The sequence below is a fragment of the Arachis ipaensis genome, unplaced genomic scaffold (assembly GCF_000816755.2).
Source record: "Arachis ipaensis cultivar K30076 unplaced genomic scaffold, Araip1.1 Aipa369, whole genome shotgun sequence".
Taxonomy (NCBI): Eukaryota; Viridiplantae; Streptophyta; class Magnoliopsida; order Fabales; family Fabaceae; genus Arachis; species Arachis ipaensis.
This window is the reverse complement of record NW_015496058.1, coordinates 11,565-35,442: the sequence shown is the minus strand read 5'-3', so window position 1 is coordinate 35,442 and position 23,878 is coordinate 11,565. Positions and strand designations below refer to the sequence as shown.

The window sequence follows — 23,878 nt, the reverse complement described above, 5'->3', positions numbered from 1 at the left end:
AGCATTACGGAAGATTCGTTAGCTAATTCAATTCATCCTACCTCTGGGCACTTTACTGGGTCACATCACAGCCTTCCTGCGGGTGAGAGAAGAGTTCCTGTGCCAAGCCTAAGAGGCTTAGACCGCTACCTCCCTTCGACTATCATTATTCCCCCATTCACTGATTCTCTAGCACCGTCGTCTTCCTAGGCTAAAAGCCCTTACTCCTCCAACACCTAAATCGCTGGCACTTTGGATCTATCCTAAAAGAAAGAATTGACTTACCTTGCTTTGCTGCTTTGATTAGGACTTTGCTTCTCTAAAGAGATTTTCCCGGTGAGAACTCCCTTCTAGTAGCAATTCCGAAGCGGAAATAGCTACGGTTATTGCCATTCTTGCTTCTCCTGTTCTTCTTCTATCTAAGGACAAGGCGGAAGGTAGACATACTTATAGGCTTCTTTCTTCCTTCTAGTCGAGGTGAAAGCTTTCAAAGAGCTGAGTCGTACCCAAACTCTATCGAGTCAGCAAGTAAACTACCTCGCTGAACTAGCTTTAGACTAGGCTAATGAGTACGCAACTGAAGAGACAGCGCTAAGAGTGATGGCTTTTCTTTATATTGATTGAGACCTAGCCTCGGGGCACTTACTTTATTAGAGTAGGGAACCCGGTTCAAGCAGAGTGCAAGTGCCACGCTAATCCTAGTCCAAGCCAAAAGGCTACGCATGAAACTAAAAGCTACGCCTTTAAGCCACGCCATTATAGCAATCCTTGTGAACAGCTGGTTCACTGTAGGCTGTATTTTAGTTAGATGGGTCCGTTGGTATTCTATTATAAGTTCTTTTCTATTTGATTTTCTTTCTTCTCCCTTTGTTCTGTGAGAAACTTTCTCTAATTCACTCCATCCCTCATCTACTACTCGTGCGTACAATGATTTTTGTGGAGGATTGATAGCACTCAGTTCTCTTCCTTGAAAGTGGGTTGATACCTTGTTGTCGCTCTTCTCTCTTTCCTGTGCGCGCTACCTATAATAGAATAAGGAATTGACTTCTTTCTTTTGTGAAGCTGTCTCTTGTTTAGCGAAAGTCTTCTTTTGCTGTCTATGGATCTTTCTTCTCTTGCAAGAGCCGATTTGTTCACAGACGATTCTTTTCTTAAACTTACTTAGATTCGAGCTATGCCCTGAGTGAGGTATAAAGGTTTAAAACCGTTAGCAAGGCTAGGCTACTTCCCGCTACTGTTCTTGTTCGAGAACAATGGAAAGCCCGTATTATGTATGGTTATTTCGGAGGTAACTTAAAATCCTAAAGTGGCACGAACTTGCTTTTGTCTTCTATTCCTTCGACACCTTTCCATGGGGAATTGAATTACTAGTTTGGATAGGCGAGGCTGCTAGTCCAGCGCTTGTGAGGGTTCGGGGCTTTATTCACGGGATAGGCTATCAATTCGGTTCCGTAGTTCGAAACATTTCCTTTGCTGTAGCAAGGAAGTCAATTGTCCGAGGTAAACTAAACAGCTTCCTATATATCATCCAGCCTTATTCAAATAGGGGCAGCCATGTTCAAAAACACCATTCTCTATCCAAACCGGGAAGGAGGAGGACGAAGCTTTTCTTTTAGTGTAGTTGTACAAAGCGATACAATGCGAGAATCCGATTTGCCTTAGAAGAGGCGGAAATCAAGTTAGTTGTACTAGATGGAAGCCATTTCAAAGCCAATTCACAAGCAAGTGAGGAATGGTTTTGAGGGGCTTTATTTAGCTGTATGTTACGAAGCGTAGGATCTACCATTCAACAACTAGAGCGGTCCTCTCGGAAGGATGTTGACCCCGTCACTGATGCTCTTGGCTTTCGCGTGTCACTGATTTAGCTTCCTTCCGATTGGGTCAGTGTGAAGCATTGGCTTTCTGCCTTAAGCTCGCCTGTGAAGCTGGTGTTTAGTGGACTCTCCCAAGTCAGTTTCGAATCTGGATGACCTACTGTTTTGACTAGGTTACAGCTGGATCGGTTAGTTCTGGGATGATTGATGCCTTCCAGACATCCGCATTCCAGAAGTACAGCTTTTGTTGTGTGTGTTCTTATTCCTTCTTACCGGAGCTAGACTCAATGGCTTACAGATACAGGGCGGGACTCAATGGTTTTCACTTGCCTTACCCCCCTTCCCTGACTGGGCCTGCTATTAACGTCGGCTTCAAAGACGAGTGTCTTCCCTGCTCCCGGGATTCTCTATTCCCGCGTTTTCGTTTGAAGTAAATTCTGGAACGGGCAGAGTCCCAACGTCAAACTTTCTGATGGCCCGGAGATTCAAGTCAATAGCTTGCATAATATCCATATCCATTGCTAGCTGGATTGAGAAGAGTGCTTTTCCGGCCACCTAGGCTCAAAAGCCTAGAGGGATGCTTGGACCTACTTATTATATGGACCTCTTCCCTATCCCCTTCCTGCGGGTCCTTCCGCCTGGCTTGAAAAAGAAGGAGACTTCTAGACTTGCTCACACTTGGTTAAGGAAACTGGCAGCCAGGCAACTCTAACTCGCTCTCTGTCTGGCAGGAGTAAGGTCTTAAGATAGGAAAGCATTAGCTATGGCTATTATCCTTGGGACCTTAATTTATGCTTTTGGTAGCGATGCTTCAACTAACTCTCCTGGAATGACTATGGAAGAGAGGGGGCACGAGAACTGAAAGGGACGAAAGAGTCACTTTATAATACGGGACAGGAACTGCTATTATAGAGAAATCTTACCCAGAGACTGAAATAGGATCTTCAAGTTCTGATTCCATCATCACCTGCTTGCCTTGGAACTGATGTAAAGGCGCCAGCTGACCAGAGGAGAGTGATTTAAAAAGGGCATAAGCTAGGACACCTGTGAACTCGGAGAGCTTTTAAGCATACCTTGCCTGGAATCTGCCCTAGGCTAACCACTTTTCTCTCTTATGACTTTTTTTTATAGATGATATGCTATTTTTGCAGCAAGAAGCGCCCCAAGCGGAACCGTTACGACAAGTTCGCTTAGGGTGTTTTTAGTGCAGGAGTACAACAATCGGCCTATAGACTACCTTACCTGCCTACTTCTTAAGCGCTTTAAGGTTAAGGCAAATGCTTATCTAAATAATTCTAATTAGCCTCATCGTCGTTGGTCCTTCGTTCACTCCCGTTTCCAAGAAAACGTCATTCGACTTGCATGTGTGAAGCATATAGCCCAACTAGCATGATTGAGCCCTGCAGTGGTAGAACCTGGTCTTTGCACTCATTTACGCACACAAATAACATATATATCTTAATAGAGTAATTTCTTGATATGGAATGCAATCTAGATGAAACTGATAGATTAGACGGAAGAGCTGACTGAAGACATTGAATTCGAGATGCAAATGGAATAGGAATTCACCCACCCAATTTCGATAAAAGGTGGACAAATTCATAGCTGCCGCAGGTTAGACCATGTCGCCTAACCTCTCTTATGACATCCTCATGAATAAACACTAAATCTCATCCTTTGTTGTCAATTTCTGCCTTATATTGCGAAGAAGCATGAATTCTTTTTTAAGTCTAACCTGCTGTACTAGTTCAGGTATAACCAGGTATGGAGTAAGATGATGATAAAAGGACTTCTAGCTCTGAAACTGAGTCGCCGTGAGCGCATCTTCCTAAGGGTACTACGAAGGCTAAAGTAATTGCGGACTAACTGCGGCAGCTTGCCATCATACTAAATGAAAGTTTTTTGATTAACAAGGGAATTGCCAAACCATTCTAAGTGAACTTACTTAACGAATTCAAGCTTCTTCGCAATATCAGGTTGGGATAGTAAAGGAAATCCTTTATCATAAGTTGTTCAATCTCGCTCAAGGAGAGAAAAAGTGGTAGTTGCGCTCTTTCTACATTCGTACTTAAGGTAGAAGGCTTTCTCGGCTTATGCAACGTGACTTCAAGGGCTGTATCCCAAGCAAGTGTAGTCAGGGATAGGGACGATATCCCCAATCTGAGTATTTGGGGGGTATCAGACTACATTCCAGAATAGGTGGTTTAGCCAAAGATAGGTGTTCAGTAAGTCTTTACTTCCTTTCTTCATTTTTAGAGCTAGAACTTTTTTTGAATTTCTCTTTCTTTTATATAAGCCCTTTCCTTAAGGTGATTTTGGAATTGTGTCCACTGCAGTACTCTAACTCTCTTATAGTTTACTACATTACATGAAACGTAGTTCATGATTTCCCCTTCGCTCTCTTTAGCATTTTGGTTTAACACCACGCAGGCAGCTGGTACCCTCCCAGCTTCTTCATCAGGTAACCTGCCAATTCAACACATTGTCAGCGGCATTTTGCCTGTAAAAATTCATTAATGAATCAGTATCTCCTTTACTTGAGGGTTTCGACTTCTCCTCCGGAGGACCGGTGGGTGTAGCTCGCTTCGCTTACCACCTTCGTCTTTCGCTTTGTTTGATATGCTTAGACTTCATCAATGTCCTTACTGCCTTTCACGCTTTTCAGGACCTCGATCCAAGCCCTTTACTAGGTTGGGCTCCATTCAGCATGGATGGATAGATGCCATACGGCCGTTAGCTATTAAGTATTTCGTATATAGCAGGACTGTTACCCTCCTCCCAAAAGCATTCCGGCATCTGTGTTATTCCTGGTCTCACCTCTCACCCTGTGAAGCAAAGCTTGTTAAGGAAGGCGGCAAGGGGGAAAGAAATGGAATTTATAGGGAACCGTAGCCAAGTGGCTAAGGCATGAGTCTGCAAAACTTCTATTCGTCGGTTCGAATCCGCCCGGTTCCTACACTACAGCGCCGCGCCATTCCACCCATCATTTTTTTACATGGTTAGTGGATAGAACGGGGCCGGAGCTTGCTCCTTCGTACTAGTGTAGTGGCTTAGCTGCCCTAGTTTCCCTTCCTTACCGGTATTCCTTAGCAAAAGCACTAAGTAAGCCCTCAAAGGCCTTCACGGGCTAAAGAGGCGGATTCCGGACAGGGGAATTGACTTGCAAACTGTGGCTACGCACCTAAGAGCGGAAATGCCGACAACAGCCCCTTCTTAGTCAATGGGGCTAAGAAGGGGGTAGGAGCTTCGCCCGGCGAAACCCCATGCTTTGAGAGTTCCTTTCTGCCAGCACTTTCTTTCTCTACCCGGGAGTCACTTCATCAGTACCTGGGGCTACTGTCCCAGGATGCCAAAGGTATGATCCATACATGGAAAGTGTCAACTTTGACTCACAAGCGCCACCCTCACCGGGTAAATCCGGAGAAGGGCAACCGCTTCTGTAGGTAACGACTCAAATTAAGATTTTCATTTATAGAGTCGTGAACCAACGAGTCTTTAAGTAAGTGGGCGTTAAGCGTAACGAGCTTACATTACAGGAGGTAGAAAATCTTTGCCGTTAGTCTTTTAGAAAGAAATATTCAAGCTAGGCTAGTAAGAGAAGGAATACAGGTAAGAAGTCGAGAAGTCAAGTACTTAGAAGATGTCCCTATGGGGTTGTAAGATGAAAGATGTGGTGCGGGAATTAGCTTATATACAGAAATTTCAAATCCAATCTTTCTAAAGAATCGCCATCCCACGGTCTCACCTGCGGCATTACCATATATACGCTTCGGGATACCCGAGACCAGGTTTAGCGAAGCCTAGTGAGTGTAGCCTTCCAGCCTGCACGAAGAGCGAAGTGCTAAGCTTTATAAATAGCTTACTTGATAAAGTCAAGTACTCATTGCATGTGTTATGCTTAACACATGTTGGTCGTTTAGTCGAGACAGGTGTAGAGGTTTTTTAACCAGGAAAGACATCCCAGGGAACAGGCAAGATTAGTGGCCTTTAAGAGGACAAGACTAGCTACTTTCGAACTGTTTCCCATCCGGGTAACAAGTCAGAGTTCAGGCTTCAAAGGCTGGTCCAATCTGCAATGAGAATTGAAGCGACCGGTGCATTTCGATGGAAATCCCACCGCTGCCCGATCTCAAGAGAATCGAAACTCCTTGTTTCGCGTGTAAGGAGAGAAAAAATGAATGGGGTGGAAGGTTGCCAAACAAATAGGATCGAATCCTACCCCGCCTTCAGTCGATGGGCGCCCCGACCGCTGCTTGGGGTGGCGTAGCATAAGTAGTTTCCTGAAAAGGGTTGAGCGGTTCTCGAGGATCTGCCACCTAGAGGACTGAAATGTTTTGAGTAGTAGACGATTTGATAGGATTTTTTGCTCCAAAGGTGGGCATAACGAGGCTCACTAGCGGTTGTTTAGGTGCCGTAGACTGCTTTTCAAAGTCTCCATAACAGGGTTTGATCATAAGGAGGAGAAGGCTGATTCAAGTTAGCTTAGAAGTAATCGGATTGACTGCCCGTGGGTATATCTTAGACTATTGATTGACTTCCTGAAAAGATGAAAACGGTTGTCTCCTTGTTCGATTCTGAATGCCTCTTCCTCAGCGAACATCTCTTGGACTAACTCGCCAAGGGCTGAATTAGAAAAGGAAGGAAAGGCTTCGTGCCCCAGGCTGTCTTTCTTAATGGCAGCGATTGCAATTTCTTATTATAATATAGGCTATTTGCCTTGCTATTCCTCCCTCTCCCGTTGGATGCTCATCTTTCTAGGTTCAGCCTTAGATTCAATCCCGTTGATTGATCTTTCTCCTTAGTTTATTAGCTTAGCCCCGCTAATCCTCCCTTTAGTGATATCATATTCTCTCAGAAAAATCCTTTACATCCTCTTTCCTGAAGCACGTTCTTTTCCTCAGGTAATCAATCCTCCTTTAGGGCGGAATGACTCTCTCTCGTCCTGTTGGTAAGGAGAGCAGGCTGTCTTCCCATTCCCCTATCATCTTAGTCAGCGGAGATGCTTTCGATTCCATCCTAGCTGTCTCAGCCCAGTCTCGGTTCAATCAGTGCGCTATCAGTCCAGTACCATTAGCTCTCCAAGGATAACAATCCATTCTTTCCAGGGAAGGAAAGGAGGCAAAACAGTACATATGCGATGGTTGTTAGACTATTCCCATTCTAACTAGAAGCTAAGAAAAGAACGAGAGACCCACGACTCTAAAAGCAATCAGGATATAAGGTCTAGAATCTTATACCATGTGCTTTCCTGAGTCAATAAGGAAGGGGACCTTTTCATACATCAGGAAGCTAGGGAACGGAACTTCCTTCTAGCCTACCGTCTATCACTACCTTAACTTACTTTTCAGATTCACCCGAGCCGAGGAGAACTCGGATTGAAGACTGTGCAGTGCTTTCCTCTGTTAGTTGTGCTAGGCTGTCTGCGTAATGAACTACTGATCTAGAAATTCGAAGAGGCAGGAGCTTTTATCTTCCTCATGACTTGTTAGCCGACATTGAATAAGTCAGGAAGAGAGGGCAGAAGAAGAGAAACTGGCTTCTCCTGTGTACTTATATAGAAGACTCATATTCTTTATACGACGATTCATTTAAGCAGGCTTTAAAGCTTTAAGAGCTAGGCCTTGAGCCTTTACCTACCTAAAGAAATTCCCTTGTGCCGGATCGATCCTTTCTCTTCCCTCTCCTTCTACTGCTGTGAGTGCTGACTATCTTCCGAATGTTGCTGCCCTTCTGCTGCCGCCTATGGTGCTGGTAGGCCATCATCTGTGTGTGGTTTTGACGCGGATCTAGTCTGGGAACTTATGCCGGCTTAGTCAGTCTGAAGCTGCCCTCAGCTCTTGTTTAGGTGTGATGAGCTACCCGGGCATTCTATCTAATCTCGTAGTGGAAAGGCAACTGTTTGCTTCGAAATAGTCTTGCTTGCGGTTCGTGACCTAAGCGACCACGGGTTTGAATATAGCTGTGAAAGGTATGCCCAGATACGGGAACAGCTGATTCAAGTGCATCTTTTTTTCTCTTCTATAGAGAAAAAAAATGATTGACCTGCCTTATAATATAATGAGTACCTAACTTCCTTTCCTTACTACGATCTGCCCAAAGAACTTCTCTTCCTCTTTAAGGTAAGGCTATTCGGAGATAGAGAGAAAGTCCTCTTCAAGCCCTTGTTCCAGCTTAGAGGGAAAAGCACCGCACTCTAAGGGACGAAGTGAAAAGGAAGAGAAAGAGAAAAAGAGAAGGACTTGTCCTCATGGTCTCCTAAGGGTCTTGCCCTAGGCATAACCAATAGACAAAGAGTTCTAACTATCGAATCAAAGCAAAGAGGAACGGAGCCGCTTTCCCCAGTTGACGAGAGAAAGAAAGGAAATGAGCCCACCTATCTGAAGCTGAAGGAATGAAAGCATTAGAGTGAAGATCCCCTGCTTAACCTGAAACCTCTCAAGCCAGGGAAAGATTGACCATCGGGTTCATTTCCGAGTCAGGACAGAAAGAGGCCAAGAGTTACTACTCGATAGAAAAAGACCAATTGAATAAGGGAAGTGACTAGCCTTCTTTCTTAGGTCAAGGAAGGAAAGCAAAGTATAACTAGCGTAGCGGGACATGACAGCGGTTGGGGCGAGGGAAAGGCTATCAGACATCAATCCAATGAACAGACAAAGCGGCTTGGCCGAAGGGTCAGGAAGAGAGAACGACTAGACTTTCTGAGTTAGAATATTAGGAACCTTACACCCACCCATATGAAAGAAAGCAGCCAAAAAGCAAGCCCACGGAGCGGTAGAAAGAACAGCCAGTGTCCGAGAGATGACTTCTGTTGAACTCTTCCTTTACATGAAGGGAATGAATGCCTTAATGGAATTGAATCCGGGATCCAAGTATATTAGGTTAAGGCAAGCATGAGTTCAACCCTTTTCTCATCGGGCCAGGATCGATAGCCGTTCGACCTGGGGGAAGTGCGGTCAGATTCAGAATCCCCAATGTCTTGGTCTTTACCTTCGCTTCGAGGGACAAGCACCGCATCTAATTGAATTGATTCACCGGATCTTCCATCTACGAAAATGGAAGAGATGGATTTGAAGGTCGGCTTCATGAAAGCAATAAAGTTTAGCGAAAATAGAGATGGAAGGAGATGGATTTTGCCCAGCCGTTGTAAGATCAATTCCCATTCATTCTTCTTTAATGGAATAGGGAACGGGCAGAGCTGCGGCTATCAGGAATGGGCGATAGCCTATGACTAAAAGTGCCGACTATCTATGAATGACCAGGATCGGAATGCCAATCGACGAGATGAGCCTACGAAAGATTTCAAGTGAAGACTGGCCTCCTCACTTACGCAACGAAATTGAGTTGATGGAGTAGCCAGTGCCCTTGAGTTATTCTATTCGGTATCGCCTTCTCTCATCGTTCAAGGCGCCGCAAGGCACTCGACTAGAAAGAGTGGATGTTAGGCACGCAGGGAAGACTCTGACTATGTGCTGGCCCTATCGAACCAGTCACTTCATACCTTAGACGGTTTAGGCTTTAGATTCGAGAGTTGGGATTGAGCTTTCCCCCATAGGGAAAATAGACTGATTGAGTGAAGAGCCGCATCTATCCCACTCTGTGTCCCTTTACTTTCTCTGTGGTTCGCTTTCCCTTCCTTTCTGTGGTAGCTAGGAGCTCTACTAGGTTTGACCTTGGGATATTGACTTATTCAATTAAAGAAAGAATGACGTAGGTAGACTAACTAGAAGTAGTAGGAGTTCTGGGCTATCTTACTAGAAGTCTCCCTTAGGGTCATTTCTCTAGTGCCAGTACCCTTTCCATTAGAGTTAGGCCTAGGCCTGATCCTTTACCTGCGAGCCTACTTCGCCCAGCCAGTACCAGTCAGAAATGCCAAGTTTAAGAAGAAAAGCCTGAACAGGTAAACTCCTTTACAACCTATATAGATTGACTTCTGAGAGTGGAGATACTAATAGCAGGAAGAAAGAGGCCACCGGAGGCACGCATAACCGAATTCGAAGAGTCATTACGATGTCTACTATGTCTTTCATGCTTTCTAATTATAGGGAGTCTCATACCAGGAATAAGAAGAAGATGAGACTGCTAGTATGTAACGAAATGGAAAGACTTTTCCTATACTTAAAAGATAGGGCTATAACTACCCGATAGGGGAGGAAGCGCTATTAGAAATAGATAAATCATATCTGGCCCATCTTCCTTTTCTACTATTCAAGTCCTTCTTTTCTTTTGGAGAGGGATGACCCACGGGTCAAGCCCTTTGATTTGAGATCCCCAATTACGGGTAAACCCAATCATTTCTATTATATTTTCGTAGATCCCAGGGAAAAAGTCCTTTTTCACATCTCTTGTTGGAATTCTCAATCTCATTTTAAAAGAGGGTCCTTCACCCAAGTTCTTTCGCATGTAGAAAGGAGAAGAGTGAAAGAGATTACCTAGCTCACATTTCTGACTGGGGGAAAGCTGAAAAGCTCTTGCTTTGCGATCATGCTTCCTCCTTTTAAAGCCGCAAGACTCTTGGAAAGTCTCATTTGCAGTAAAGGATCCATTTCTGATGGAGCTATATGCTCAATATATGGTAATTCCCGTTGTAACTGAGTCCGGAGAGAATGTATTGCCAAAGAGTAGCTGTGATCGCCCCTATTTTATTCAATTTCTCTACTTGGATGACCTAGATCGGGCTTTTCAATGCCATTGCCAAAAGGAGCTAGATACGGCTAATAAGTCCTTCTTCCCGTCCTTTCACCAAGAAGTGCACTATTCAAAAATCACAGAGCTAATGACAGAACTGGATCTCTTATATAGAAGTAGAGACGGGCGGTCCTGCCATAGATTGCGCAGGAGGTAAAGCTATCCTCTCACTTTTAAAGAGAGGGGATATAAAAGTCTTGCATTCAAAGTGGCTTCCGCTTTATATGTGGCTAAACAGGAAATGCCGATCTAAATGCCCGGACGTAGCCTCTTTTTGAAAGCTCAGAGATAGGCTAAAGCCCCTCTTTCACAGTCGTTTCACCCCGGAGAAACCGAAACATAGCCCTTCTCATTTACATGAAAAGCTGTTTCACCCAATTCGTACACGGCAACTATTGCTTTCCTCGAAGTAAATTCACCGACGCAAGCAACCTCATCAACGGGATCGCCCGACAACGAACTCTTTGTTCGGTCAGCGAGTGAGAGGAGGAGGGGGCCCCTTACGAGGGGAAGAAGGGACATGGTTATTATTATTACCCGCCGCACCAATAATACGGGAGAAGGGAAATCAAGCAAGACCTGTGAATCCTAAGAAAAGAGTTCTGAGGAATGTGAGATGCGTAGGGATGAGATAAGCGTTGGCTAAGAATATATAAGGGAAGCGGCAACTGCCCACAGAATCCTGGAAAATGGGCTTTTGACCTGGCTAGCGCTATTGCTTTGCAAGGTAAGGAAATGTTCAACTCGTCTGCTTGAAATCGATAGAGTTGAGAAGCGTCTGCTAATCATGGTACGAGTTCTCTCTTTAGGTCAGTCTGATGTTCAAGTATCAATGAAAGTCTTATTTCAGCGAATGCAGTAAGGCTAACAGCTGGCTCTGGCTGATTCGATGCCATCTATGAATCCTTCCCTCCCTCCATCTGCAGCCTTTATTGCCTTTATTCTGTGTCTTTTCTCATGAAAAATGCAACTTTGAAATTGCGTAGGTGATGGCAGAAAATCCATCAAGAAATTACATAGATAGAGCAGTGCAGGGCTGCTCTTGACAGTTTTCATTTTCAATTGAGAAAGCGGCAGGCCCAAAGAGCACTACAGTAGCGCCTTGCGAGGTCGTAGAGCCGGTAACCCTCGTTCGCCTAAGATCGAAAATGCTCTGTCTTTGAGGAAAAAGAGATATAGATAGTGTTCCAGGATTTCATTGTTTTGAGTCTTTACTTAACTCGACCGCCTTTCGACTCCCATGCTTTTCTTTGGTCAACAACCAAGCACATTTCACAATAGTTCTTCACTACTCCTACAGGCTTGCTTTTAACCATACCTGGTTCAGTCTGTATGGAGGGAATCTATTTTTCTCAATCAATCCTAATGAATAACAATAACTTGGTGCTCTATGAGAATCCCTTTGTTAGGTAGGGCCAGTGATCCACAATTTATGACTAGTTCCACTTGGTCCTTCCCTTCCATTACTGACTCTTCCACTCTTTCTTCAACTAGATCGGACGCGCAAAGCGCTCCACCCGAGTTCTTTCAATTATTTTACAGCATCCGCGAACGCAGAGTTGCTTCGACTCAGGAATACCCAGTTACCGCCCAGTCTTTAATCAGGGGGACATGCCAGATCAGATTCAATCCGTCATGGGAGAGGAAACTCTTCAAATGCCGGGACATCTACAAGATACCTATTATTACGATATTTTTTTACGTGGAGAGACTAGTTGGCTCTTCGAAGAGGTCTATGACTTTATTAATTTTAGAAACTATGCCCTCTTCTAGTAGAGTCGCTTAGATAGATCCTGGAGTTCTAACATTTGAATTTCTCAACCATTCCACGTTTCCGAAACGGATCCTATCAAATATTTTACTTTTTCTATGATCATCTCTATTTTAGGTATTCGGGGAATTCTCCTTAATAGACGAAATATTCCTATTATGTCAATGCCAATTGAATCAATGTTATTAGCTGTGAATTCGAACTTTTTGGTATTTTCCGTTTCTTCGGATGATATGATGGGTCAATCATTTGCTTCATTGGTTTCAACGGTGGCTGCTGCGGAATCTGCTATTGGGTTAGCCATTTTCGTTATAACTTTCCGAGTCCGAGGGACTATTGCTGTAGAATTTATTAATAGCATTCAAGGTTAAACATGACTCCTAGAGAATTACAAAAATACGAAGTTCTCTTTTCTCCTTTCGTTCTCTTCTTTCTTTTTGATTTTGACTTGGTTGGCAGGGTCAGGGCCTTTCTCGCTGGGCGAGCGCATCCGATTGATTCTAAAGTCCTTTCCTAAACCACTTCCCGTTCAGTTGCTGAAAGATAGAGAGAACCTTTCTAAATGAGATTGAGTTCCACGAATATGCAAGCTAGAAAGATGCTATTTGCTGCTATTCCATCTATTTGTGCATTTAGTTCAAAGAAGATCTCAATCTATAATGAAGAAATGATAGTAGCTCGTTGTTTTATAGGCTTCATCATATTCAGTCGGAAGAGTTTAGGTAAGACTTTCAAAGTGACTCTCGACGGGAGAATCCAGGCTATTCAGGAAGAATCGCAGCAATTCCCCCATCCTAACGAAGTAGTTCCTCCGGAATCTAATGAACAACAACGATTACTTAGGATCAGTTTGCGAATTTGTGGGACCGTAGTAGAATCATTACCAATGGCACGCTGTGCGCCTAAGTGCGAAAAGACAGTGCAAGCTTTGTTATGCCGAAACCTAAATGTTAAGTCAGCAACACTTCCAAATGCCACTTCCTCCCGTCGCATCCGTCTTCAGGACGATCTAGGCACAAAGTTTAACTTATTAGTTAGGAGGAAATTTTGCCCCCAGTGTATCTCGAAAGCAGAAAAAATAGAACTCATTCGAGAGAGCTTGGTGGTCTTAAGAATAAATAAGACGAATAGAATCTAATTCATGTTCATGCTAACAGAAGAGCGGATCCAATACAATGTCAATAATATATGCAACTTCTTTCTCAAAAAGTGCTTGCTGCACTTCTTTCTCATGAAGCTGCTTTGCAAGAAAGGTTTGAGTTCCCTCCGGGGGTTCTGATAGCCAATGCTTCCTACGCTCCAGCCCTTAGCCCTTAACTCCTTAGCACAAGCACTAAGTAAGCCCTCCAAGGCCTTCAATATCGCACCTACTAGGACTTCATTTTCGTTTTCGAATAGGACTACTTCTTTCTTTTCTGTATGCTAGGGCCGCCCGCACGCTTTAAGGGTTGTTGAAGGTATTGCACTAAGAAAGACTCCTGCCGTTGCTATGCTAAAGGTAAGATTTTCTTTGAAAGCCGCTCAAGCAATTTCTTTAAAAAAAGAAGAGCAAGCAAGACAAGATAAGGCTCGAAAGCTGCGAAGAAAGTAGAGCAGCTCTAATCGAGCTGTGAAATCGGTGTGGTGAGGTATTGGAAGTGTTCAGCGAATATAGATAAAGACACTAAAAAAGAGCACCGTGCTATACTGCTCCATAAGGTAAGGAGGGCTTCCGCAAAACTAGGTAGCTTTCGCTAATGAGAGATGGATTGGGGGATTAGGTCTCCTAATTCATGGAATTTTTTTTCTCTGGATAAGTTTCTTTTTAAAGCAGCATTCTCCCTCGACTCGATCTTGAATTGAATTATCGATAGAACGTTGATCAATATTCAGGAAGAGATCGAGGAGGTTAGGAGGTGGATCTTGCGCGAGCTAATGAATTCAAAGATGCGTATCCACACCTATCTCCATTGTCCGGCTAGTCTTAAGGGATCGGCTTAGGACTCTCAAAAAAGTAACCTGGCCTGATACCTATTCACTTTTCTGGCCCACTCGTATCCATCTTATATAATATGCCCTACTCTCGAGGGAAATCGACCTCTTAGATAAAGTATTCGATCGCCTGAAGATGGCACAGAAAGACAAAAAGAGCAAATCTTTTCTTTTTCCTCATCAGCTTTCGAGCCCCTTTCTACAAAATCTCTTGCTGTCTTTTCCCGGTTGGAATCCTTTTTTAGCCGAGTTTATAACGTAAGCTCCAAGGCTTCACACCAAGTCTTCGCTGACAGAATATGCATGCTTAAGTAGGGTCAGGCAGAACCGTTGTTGCCTGATGGGAACTCCCCCCATATTGCTATCAAAACAGAAAAGCATGAATTGCGAAAGAAGTTCTTTCGGTTAAAACGCCGTGCGACTCGGAGGACATAAGACTTCTTGGTCAAGCCAAAAAGATTGCCGGCAGAATGCTCCTACCCCACCATGCCTGGCCCTTTACCTTACCTTAAGAAGAGGGGGTATGAAGCGTGGGAAACAATGCAAGAAGTGTATGATAAACAGGTAACCTTAAGGAGTGGCGGCAAAGCTCTTGATTGATCAACGCGAGTGAACTGTGCTTAGACGCTTCGTAAAACCGCACCGATCTACGAGAGGAGCTGATGGATGAGTAGGCTTCCCCTTTCGATTTACGGAATGTGTGTGATCTGGGACACGATGGGGGTTTGCGTGCCTCGGTAGGAAAGAGATCACCGGAGTATAGCACAAGATCGCCTTTTTTTCTTGCTGCCATGGGGTCGACCTGTAAACAAGGTAAACCCAATGGGAACCAAAAAAGGGAGGGTACCACATTGACATTGGGCAGAAGACGATCCAAAAAGCGAAGGCTCACCCCCTTCTCACTTAAAGGGAAGGCGATCGGCAGTGAGGGATGCTTACCTTCTTCTTAGAGAGAGGGGAAAGGGGCAACCTATCTTACTAATAATAAGAAAGGGGGTGGCATCGACTGGGTTTTGAAACCCAGTTGGTGTAAGTAAGGGATGAATCACCCCTTGCGGTCGGATTGCCAGAAAGGGTGCCGACTGTCCATGAGGCGAACAATCGGTAGCGAGATACAGATCCGGAGAGATCTGGGTCTTCTATCTCAACATTTGGTTGTTTAACCTCACTCCACGACGCATGGAGTCCCATTTGTTTGGTTTGGTTAACTAGGTGCCCCCCCACGACTGATGCGACATTAAGTCGTTTAGGCGAGTTTTGGTGTTTATTAAGATACACCAGTTTGTCAAATGAATCCGGTTGGATTCGCAAATGCCTTATACTTTAGTATTGACATTTGAGGGCGGTGATCTGGTCCCAGTGGAGGTTAGTCCAATGACTGACTTCTGCATCAGGTACCCAAACCTGATAAGGAAAGACATGAGAATTCTTCCAGGTATTTGTTTGACAAACTGTTGTATCTTAAGACCATCAAATGGCACAAGATTTTTGAAAATCTTGGGCTATTAGTATCTATCAAAAGATAATACTAATAATAGCTACCGGCGGTCTGACCAAGGAACTCTGTATAGGAGCATACCTCGTTGCCAAACAGGTAATTCAGTTAAACCGACGATCTAGCCCTCTGTTTACTGCTTTCTAAGAAAAACAAACAGCAACTTGCTTACATTCCTTCTTTATTGTTTGCTTTACTTTTTCTTCTCTAATGCGCAATCAATCAGTTGCTTGCGATATATCTATGCTGTTTAGTGATTCAAAATAGTCAATAGTCTTAGTCAAGGGGTGACTCCATATGTTAATATTGATGGATATTTTAATAATATTACTTGAAGACGTGACACCCATGGCGAGAGATCCACCTACGATTGAGACATTTTGTTCCTTACCTAATTTATGGTTTTAGCACCATTATGCATCTAATGATAGAACTCAAAACTTGATTCGGAATGGGGGCCCGCACGAAGGAAGCCAGGGGTGGCCCACTTACTGTAATTCACACTTTTCCAGAGGTAAAATGGTAGTTGCCACACGTGATTGATTGAAGATTGATTCAAAATATCACCTTGAGAATGTGGATAGACTGACTTTGAGGTAAAGCTCCAAGTTAGGGACCCTTACCACCGGCTGAGAGTGTCCCATAACGGGCTAGGCGTGTACAGAATATATATAATGCCGAATTTCAAGTCTATATTGATCTTTATCATTATAGCACTCTTGTGGCTGAGACTCTTGGATATATTTCTTCTTTCATTTTATGCTTCATCAAGCGAAACTTTGAAGATCATCTATGAGATGATCAAAGTTGTCCTTGTGTCTAGCTACTTTGTCTTTCTTGCTTTGATTGGGGCGTCTTCTTGGTTATTTATAATTGGTAGTCTTCTTCAATACGTAGTCAAATTATTTAGAAAATCGCATTACTCGAATCGACCGGTGATGTACCGACCTTTGACCAGGCGTCCTCCTTCAAAGCAGGAGAAAAAGGGTTCTTCCTCCATCAAAAGGCGATGAGACTGCTACTTAGCTAGGCTACGAGATTGATTCTATACGCTTAAAGGATTCCTTTATAGAACCCCTTAACTCAACCACAAAATCCATATTAGAGACTGGGGTGATGAGAAAGTGGCCTTACTTACTTTCGTTGCCAAGGTAATAACCTTGGTATAATAAGGGTAGGTACCACTTAACCAGCCGATCCCCTTTGCTATCACGTCTCCGAATCATAGCCCTATGATTAGGAGGGATAATCCGGAGAATACCGGTCCTAGTGAGAGAAAGAGGGAGAGAATTAGGAGAATTCGGTGAGGTGATGATTTCATTAGAGAAGCTTTCTCAATGAAGTTTTTAAAGGCTTTGGAATAAGTCCTTTAACGCTTTAGTCTTCCATTCCAGGTTTGCTTAGTCTTTCAATTTAGATGACTGACTTCCCGTTTGTTCTATTACCATAGATGTCTCTATATCTTCTTATGTCTCGTATGAATCCCACATAGAAGGATAGTCAGGTTTTCAAAATTTCCCATTTATGGACCGAATGTGGGACTTACCGTCCATATCCATCAAATGATAGGCTCCGTTGGGCAGTCAAGTTTGGATCACAAAAGGGCCTTCCCAAGTTGGGGACCATTTTCCAAGCTTTTGATCCTTTCTTTTGTATCAAGAGGTAGATAGTTTTCCATACCCATTTTCCTTCCTCAAAAGATTTAGGCTTGACTTTCTTGTTGTAGGCTCTAGCTATTCTCATCTTATGAACCCTTATATGATCCAAGGCCAGTAGCCTCATTTCATCAAGACTATCCAATTCGGCAACCTTCCCCACCCCTCTTTCCTTACCCTCTCACTCCCCCTTTTTCAAGAAAAAAGCCCCGCTCCCTAAGCTAAGAAGGGGCCCCTCTCTGATAAGGAAGGAAACGAAAGATTCTCCATTTTATGACAAATCCGGTCCGATGGCTGTTCTCCACCAACCACAAGGATATAGGGACTCTATATCTCATCTTCGGTGCCATTGCTGGAGTGATGGGCACATGCTTCTCAGTATTGATTCGTATGGAATTAGCACGACCCGGCGATCAAATTCTTGGTGGGAATCATCAACTTTATAATGTTTTAATAACGGCTCACGCTTTTTTAATGATCTTTTTTATGGTTATGCCGGCGATGATAGGTGGATCTGGTAATTGGTCTGTTCCGATTCTGATAGGTGCACCTGACATGGCATTTCCACGATTAAATAATATTTCATTCTGGTTGTTGCCACCAAGTCTCTTGCTCCTATTAAGCTCAGCCTTAGTAGAAGTGGGTAGCGGCACTGGGTGGACGGTCTATCCGCCCTTAAGTGGTATTACCAGCCATTCTGGAGGAGCAGTTGATTCAGCAATTTCTAGTCTTCATCTATCTGGTGTTTCATCCATTTTAGGTTCTATAAATTTTATAACAACTATCTCCAACATGCGTGGACCTGGAATGACTATGCATAGATCACCCCTATTTGTGTGGTCCGTTCCAGTAACAGCATTCCCACTCTTATTATCACTTCCGGTACTGGCAGGGGCTATTACAATGTTATTAACCGATCGAAACTTTAATACAACCTTTTCTGATCCCGCAGGAGGGGGGGACCCCATATTATACCAGCATCTCTTTCGGTTCTTCGGTCATCCAGAGGTGTATATTCCCATTCTGCCTGGATCCGGTATCATAAGTCATATCGTTTCGACTTTTTCGGAAAAACCGGTCTTCGGGTATCTAGGCATGGTTTATGCCATGATCAGTATAGGTGTTCTTGGATTTCTTGTTTGGGCTCATCATATGTTTACTGTGGGCTTAGACGTTGATACCCGTGCCTACTTCACCGCAACTACCATGATCATAGCTGTCCCCACAGGAATCAAAATCTTTAGTTGGATCGCTACCATGTGGGGGGGCTCGATACAATACAAAACACCCATGTTATTTGCTGTAGGGTTCATCTTTTTATTCACCATAGGAGGACTCATTGGAATAGTCCCGGCTAATTCTGGGCTAGACATTGCTCTACATGATACTTATTATGTGGTAGCACATTTCCATTATGTACTTTCTATGGGAGCCGTTTTTGCTTTATTTGCAGGATTTCACTATTGGGTGGGTAAAATCTTTGGTCGGACATACCCTGAAACTTTAGGTCAAATCCATTTTTGGATCACTTTTTTCGGGGTGAATCTGACCCTCTTTCCCATGCATTTCTTAGGGCTTTCGGGTATGCCACGTCGCATTCCAGATTATCCAGATGCTTACGCTGGATGGAATGCCCTTAGTAGTTTTGGCTCTTATATATCCGTAGTTGGGATTCGTCGTTTCTTCGTGGTCGTAACAATCACTTCAAGCAGTGGAAATAACATAACAAAGGCGAACATTCCTTGGGCTGTTGAACAAAATTCAACCACACTGGAATGGCTGGTACAAAGTCCTCCAGCTTTTCATACTTTTGGAGAACTTCCAGCTATCAAGGAGACGAAAAGCTATGTGAAGTAAAAGAAGAAAAGGTCGCCGACTGCTACTAAGAACCTAACAGAACTTTTCCAAATTTGGGCCGGCCAAACGAATGAGACTTGTTCACCAACGAAAAGAAAATAGAGAGTGCTAACCCGAAGCACCGTCCCCATACTATCTATCATATATCCAATTGACGACTTTCCTGCTACTCCTAGTAGGAGAAGGACAAAGAACAGAGGAAAGAGACATAGGATAGACGAAAGATGGAGAGAAAGAGTATAATCCATTTTGAACCCCTCGCAACAAGTTCAGTTTGAAACCGAATTCCTTCCTTACTGCAGTAGCCGTAGTAGTAGCAGTAGGAATAGTCGCCAAATAGACGGAATTAGTCTTAGTGCCGTAGTTGGATTACCTTCCTCACCTTCCCTTTGTCCCTTAACTGCTGACAGCAAGCATTCCTGGAGCTAGTAATCTGCCAAAGAATAGAAAAGAGAGGTTGATCGCTGTCTTTATGAGTTCGTGATGAGACGGAGATCTCAATCAAGGGCTCTGAAAGCAACTCTTGAACCCCAGGAGAGGGAACTCAATAGGTAGAGGCTATAGAACCGTTAGGCTAGGCCAATTCTACTTCATTTGTTTGCTTCGGTTTACCTTCTTTCAGTGGTAGCTTTTGTGTCTAGCTCGTTCTCTTATTCCCAGCTCGAAAGAAAAATGCTTTAATCTAAGATCCCCCTGAGCCTGCTAACTCAACTCTTCTTTCTTAGCAATGATCTGTTATCAATGAATTTCTTCCTTACCGGAATTCGGAGATAGGACTTAGCCGGGTATTTGACTTCAGCTTAGCTGCTTAGCGAATGCTATATTTAGCCCTTTCCGGCCCGGGTCCGGGTATAGGTAGTAAGTATTGAGACATGTAATTACGTTCGGATCGGGCTACATGCTTGTTGACCAAATTTTGTGAAGATCATCTGTTAGCTACGATAAGCCACTATAGGATCGTAGAAAGTGTGTTCTCAGTTATTCAAGGAGCGAAAGGGCTCAGCAACACCGACGTGGGCATTCGGTAAAACTAAACCATTTCAAGCGCTCCCATATGCACACCGCATCTTAGGGCTATTTCAATGTAGTATGAAAAACATGGGAGTCGAAAGGCGGTCGAGTTAAGTGAAGACTGACTACAATTCAATCACTGCACACTTTCTATATCTCTCTTTCCTCAAAGACAAGAGAGGTTGATCGCTGTCTTTATGAGTTCGTGATGAGACGGAGATCTCAATCAAGGGCTCTGAAAGCAACTCTTGAACCCCAGGAGAGGGAACTCAATAGGTAGAGGCTATAGAACCGTTAGGCTAGGCCAATTCTACTTCATTTGTTTGCTTCGAGAGGGAACTCAATAGGTAGAGGCTATAGAACTGAGGCCAAAGGCCAATTCTACTTCATTTGTTTGCTTCGGTTTACCTTCTTTCAGTGGTAGCTTTTGTGTCTAGCTCGTTCTCTTATTCCCAGCTCGAAAGAAAAATGCTTTAATCTAAGATCCCCCTGAGCCTGCTAACTCAACTCTTCTTTCTTAGCAATGATCTGCCAATAATACTACTTGAAACAAAATACAAGATCAACAATAAGGTAATAGAAAAGTGATCCAACCCCGGTTTTGTACATAGAAAAACTATGGATGCACCCGAGACGAGCATCGGGTTCGGTCAGGAGGGACAAAAGATAGATGCTTTCTATCAGTCAAAAGCGGATACCGCCCCCCCCCTCATGCTCCCCTTTTGGTTCATCATGCCGCTTACCGAGGAATAGAAAGGGAGGCTTAAGGTAAGGGGCCAGAGCAAGTTGGGTTGGGGTATAGAGCCGTAAGCGCGGTGGGGGGGTGACAGAGGACGCGCTCGTACGGTTCAAAGAAGGTTATGATCCATTCGTTGATTGTTGGGAACTTTAACTCCTCTATATTCGAAATATGCCTTTCTAGGAGCATTACGATCTGCAGCTCAAATGGTCTCTTATGAAGTCTCTATTGGTCTTATTCTTATTGTGCGCCTTGTGAGCGCGTTTGGATCCGCGAAGGCAATCGCTCGGATGTTCCCCTAACCCAACCCGGGAACGGACCGGAGGGAACCGCAGCATGGGGAATGTCCGCGTCTCGTCGCAAGGCTCATTTTTCGTTTTTGGTCATAGGACGGGCGGATTTATCTGATCAAGGGCCGGGGCACAAGGGTCCTGGTACTATCCAGGTGCGAAGAACCCCGGAGGTGACTGCAATGAGCAGAATTCTCACTCACCGGCCTAAACGACGAGCAAACACTCGAACGTGAGAGCAAGGGATCACCCAACGAATGGACGAGCTCCAAGGGGGGAGGAAAGAGGAAGGCAAGAACCATGCTTTCAGAGAAGTGGCGGTCCGAATCTTATCTGAACTGCGAGAATAACTGACTAAGCCATGCCATAAGGCCAAACGGGACGGGGTCAAGCCTATTTGTTTTTTAGTGGGTTGGGTGACAGATCGGCCATAGGAGTGCTCCGGGACCAGGGCAACCAATGTCGAGCATACGACGATGCCGCCCGTTTTCATTTCGTGGAAGTCCCCGGCAGAGGAAAGGGCTGTAGGTGATGGCGCGTTCTGCTTCTTATCTAGAGAGGGGCGCTTAAATCGTTCCTATTGGGTCGTGCGTGGCAGCTGGTATAGATGAATAAAGGCGGGCTGAACGGGACCTATTCTCTTAATAGGCGGCAAAGCTGAATAGGAAAGGGGAGGGGCTGACTGATGAGTGCCTTTTTTTAGCCTTTCAAAAAAGGGCTCTCATGTGAAGCTAACATGGCTGGCTACATACAAGTATAGCCAAGTCAAGATGAGACGTGACGGCCTATATTCCCACCAACAGAGGCCGCAGCGGGACTATCATAGGAAAGCCCGCCCCCGCTAGCTAACATAGAAAGAGATTCCCGGATAGCAAAAGTCTCTATGTGAATCTCTTCCCGACCAGGCCAGGCCGAATCGGGCCACCACTTTGGATGGGAATGGCTCAGCCCATATGATATGCATCATTTGATGAAAGCACTCCAGTCGCTTCCTCGAAGTGGCTTGTCAACCACGCTTCCCCCCCTAAAAACAATGCTCCTCACCAACCTTAACGGCCTTGGGTTGGGGCAAGACAGCAATGAGTAGTTCGCTCCAGGACTCCACCCCCTCGAGAGCTGGATGCCGGCCGAGATGGAGCTGGGAGCCAACCTATACTTTCCCGGGGCTTGCCTTGCCCCAAAATAGAAAGAAAATGCGGGCGCCGAAAGGGAACCAGCCCAGCCTCCTCAAGAAAGCTTTGCTTGGTAGGCGCTGCCTATTCACTCGGACAATGCTCTAAACACGAAAGTGTGACGCCCCCTTCCCTGGAACCCATGCTGAGTCACAGGCTGCGCCTCGGAAAGCGCGGACGAGCCACATGCAGGGAAACTTGCACGTGTGGTTCTGGCCGGGTACCCCGGTCTACTGTACTAATATGTGTAGGTCCCCGTGTTCGGAAGTGAAAGAGGGAGCACAGTACGCACTGATGAGCAGCCCGACTTAGACGACTAATGCCTTCTCCCAACCTCCAATTTGAGGTTGAGCACAAGAAAAAGCAAAAAAGAAGCAACTCCTTGAGCGCTAGGAGAGGGACCGCCAGATTGAGGATGAGGAGCGGGGTCGTTTTTCAAGCACGAATAGAACGATCTAAAGGGGTGTGCAACCTAGAGAGATGGCCGTCTCTCTTTGATGAATGTGGTATCGAGGTTCGGTTCATTTGGAAAAGAGGTCAGTCTTAGGGGAGACCATGCGAATGGTTGAATTGAATACACGTTTTATCATTAATCCAATCTAAGCGGATGACACGTTTTAACTTAAGGCGTTGAAAGATAAATTCTTATACCAGTCTTTCTTTACTGCTTAACTGAGCTTCTTTTAGAACGGGTAAAGGAAGGAGCTTTCCCTCCTAAGAGCTTTCCACCAAGCTTGTCACTTTTAGAAACCTCTTCACAAAACTTAATTCATAAGCTAAAGAAGGGGATAAGCACATTAACTAAGTTTACCAAAATCCCCCGAGCTTTTCTCCTAAGGCGGGATTGGGGGGATAGATGGATTTTTTTTAAGCATATTAATTTAGAAGCGAGAAGGCTTCGGGGGATCTTCGACTTAGTAAAGGAGCCGGGAAACCACCCTGTGTTTGTTTCGCCTGCTGCCGCAGAAGAGAGGCAAAGGAGCCGATTGGAGGAATGCTTCTTTTTGGTGAAACGCCCGGGTAAACGCATCCCTTTTAGATGGATGTTGTGGATAGAGGAGCTCCAGTTCTTGCATCCTTATTTGGCGCGCGGGAAGCCGAGAGCTTACCCCCATCTTAGGTGGAACGGATTTCTTCAAGCCAGGAAAGGTCCAGCAGACCGGATGCTCTGACCTATCAAGACCCACCAAAATGAGTAGTAACGACTTTCTAAAATAAAATATTATTTTACATTAATGGAATCATAAGATGTCTGTAGAATTGAGTGCTCTTAAAGAAAAACCGCCTACCTGTATACCAAAGGGATACACAAGTGAAGCGAGCGGTCCTCTTCTCTTTTTGAAAGAGCGAAAAAGGGATTCGTGCTTGGATGTCGAGATCAGGGGACTTTATCCAATCCATGCGGCGAAATCGATTTGTGGTGGAACAAACTCCATATA

At 44.5% G+C, this 23,878-nt stretch overlaps 1 long non-coding RNA gene across 1 annotated transcript in view; it reads right to left on the bottom strand.

Annotated features, from left to right (window-relative positions):
• LOC110268592 overlaps positions 1 to 11,840 on the bottom strand; it is a 28,638-nt gene extending 16,798 nt beyond the window's left edge. The window contains exon 1 of the long non-coding RNA XR_002356830.1: positions 11,797 to 11,840. This is a non-coding gene — a long non-coding RNA (uncharacterized LOC110268592). The remainder of the gene's footprint in view (positions 1 to 11,796) is intronic.
• Positions 11,841 to 23,878: the final 12,038 nt, after the last annotated feature.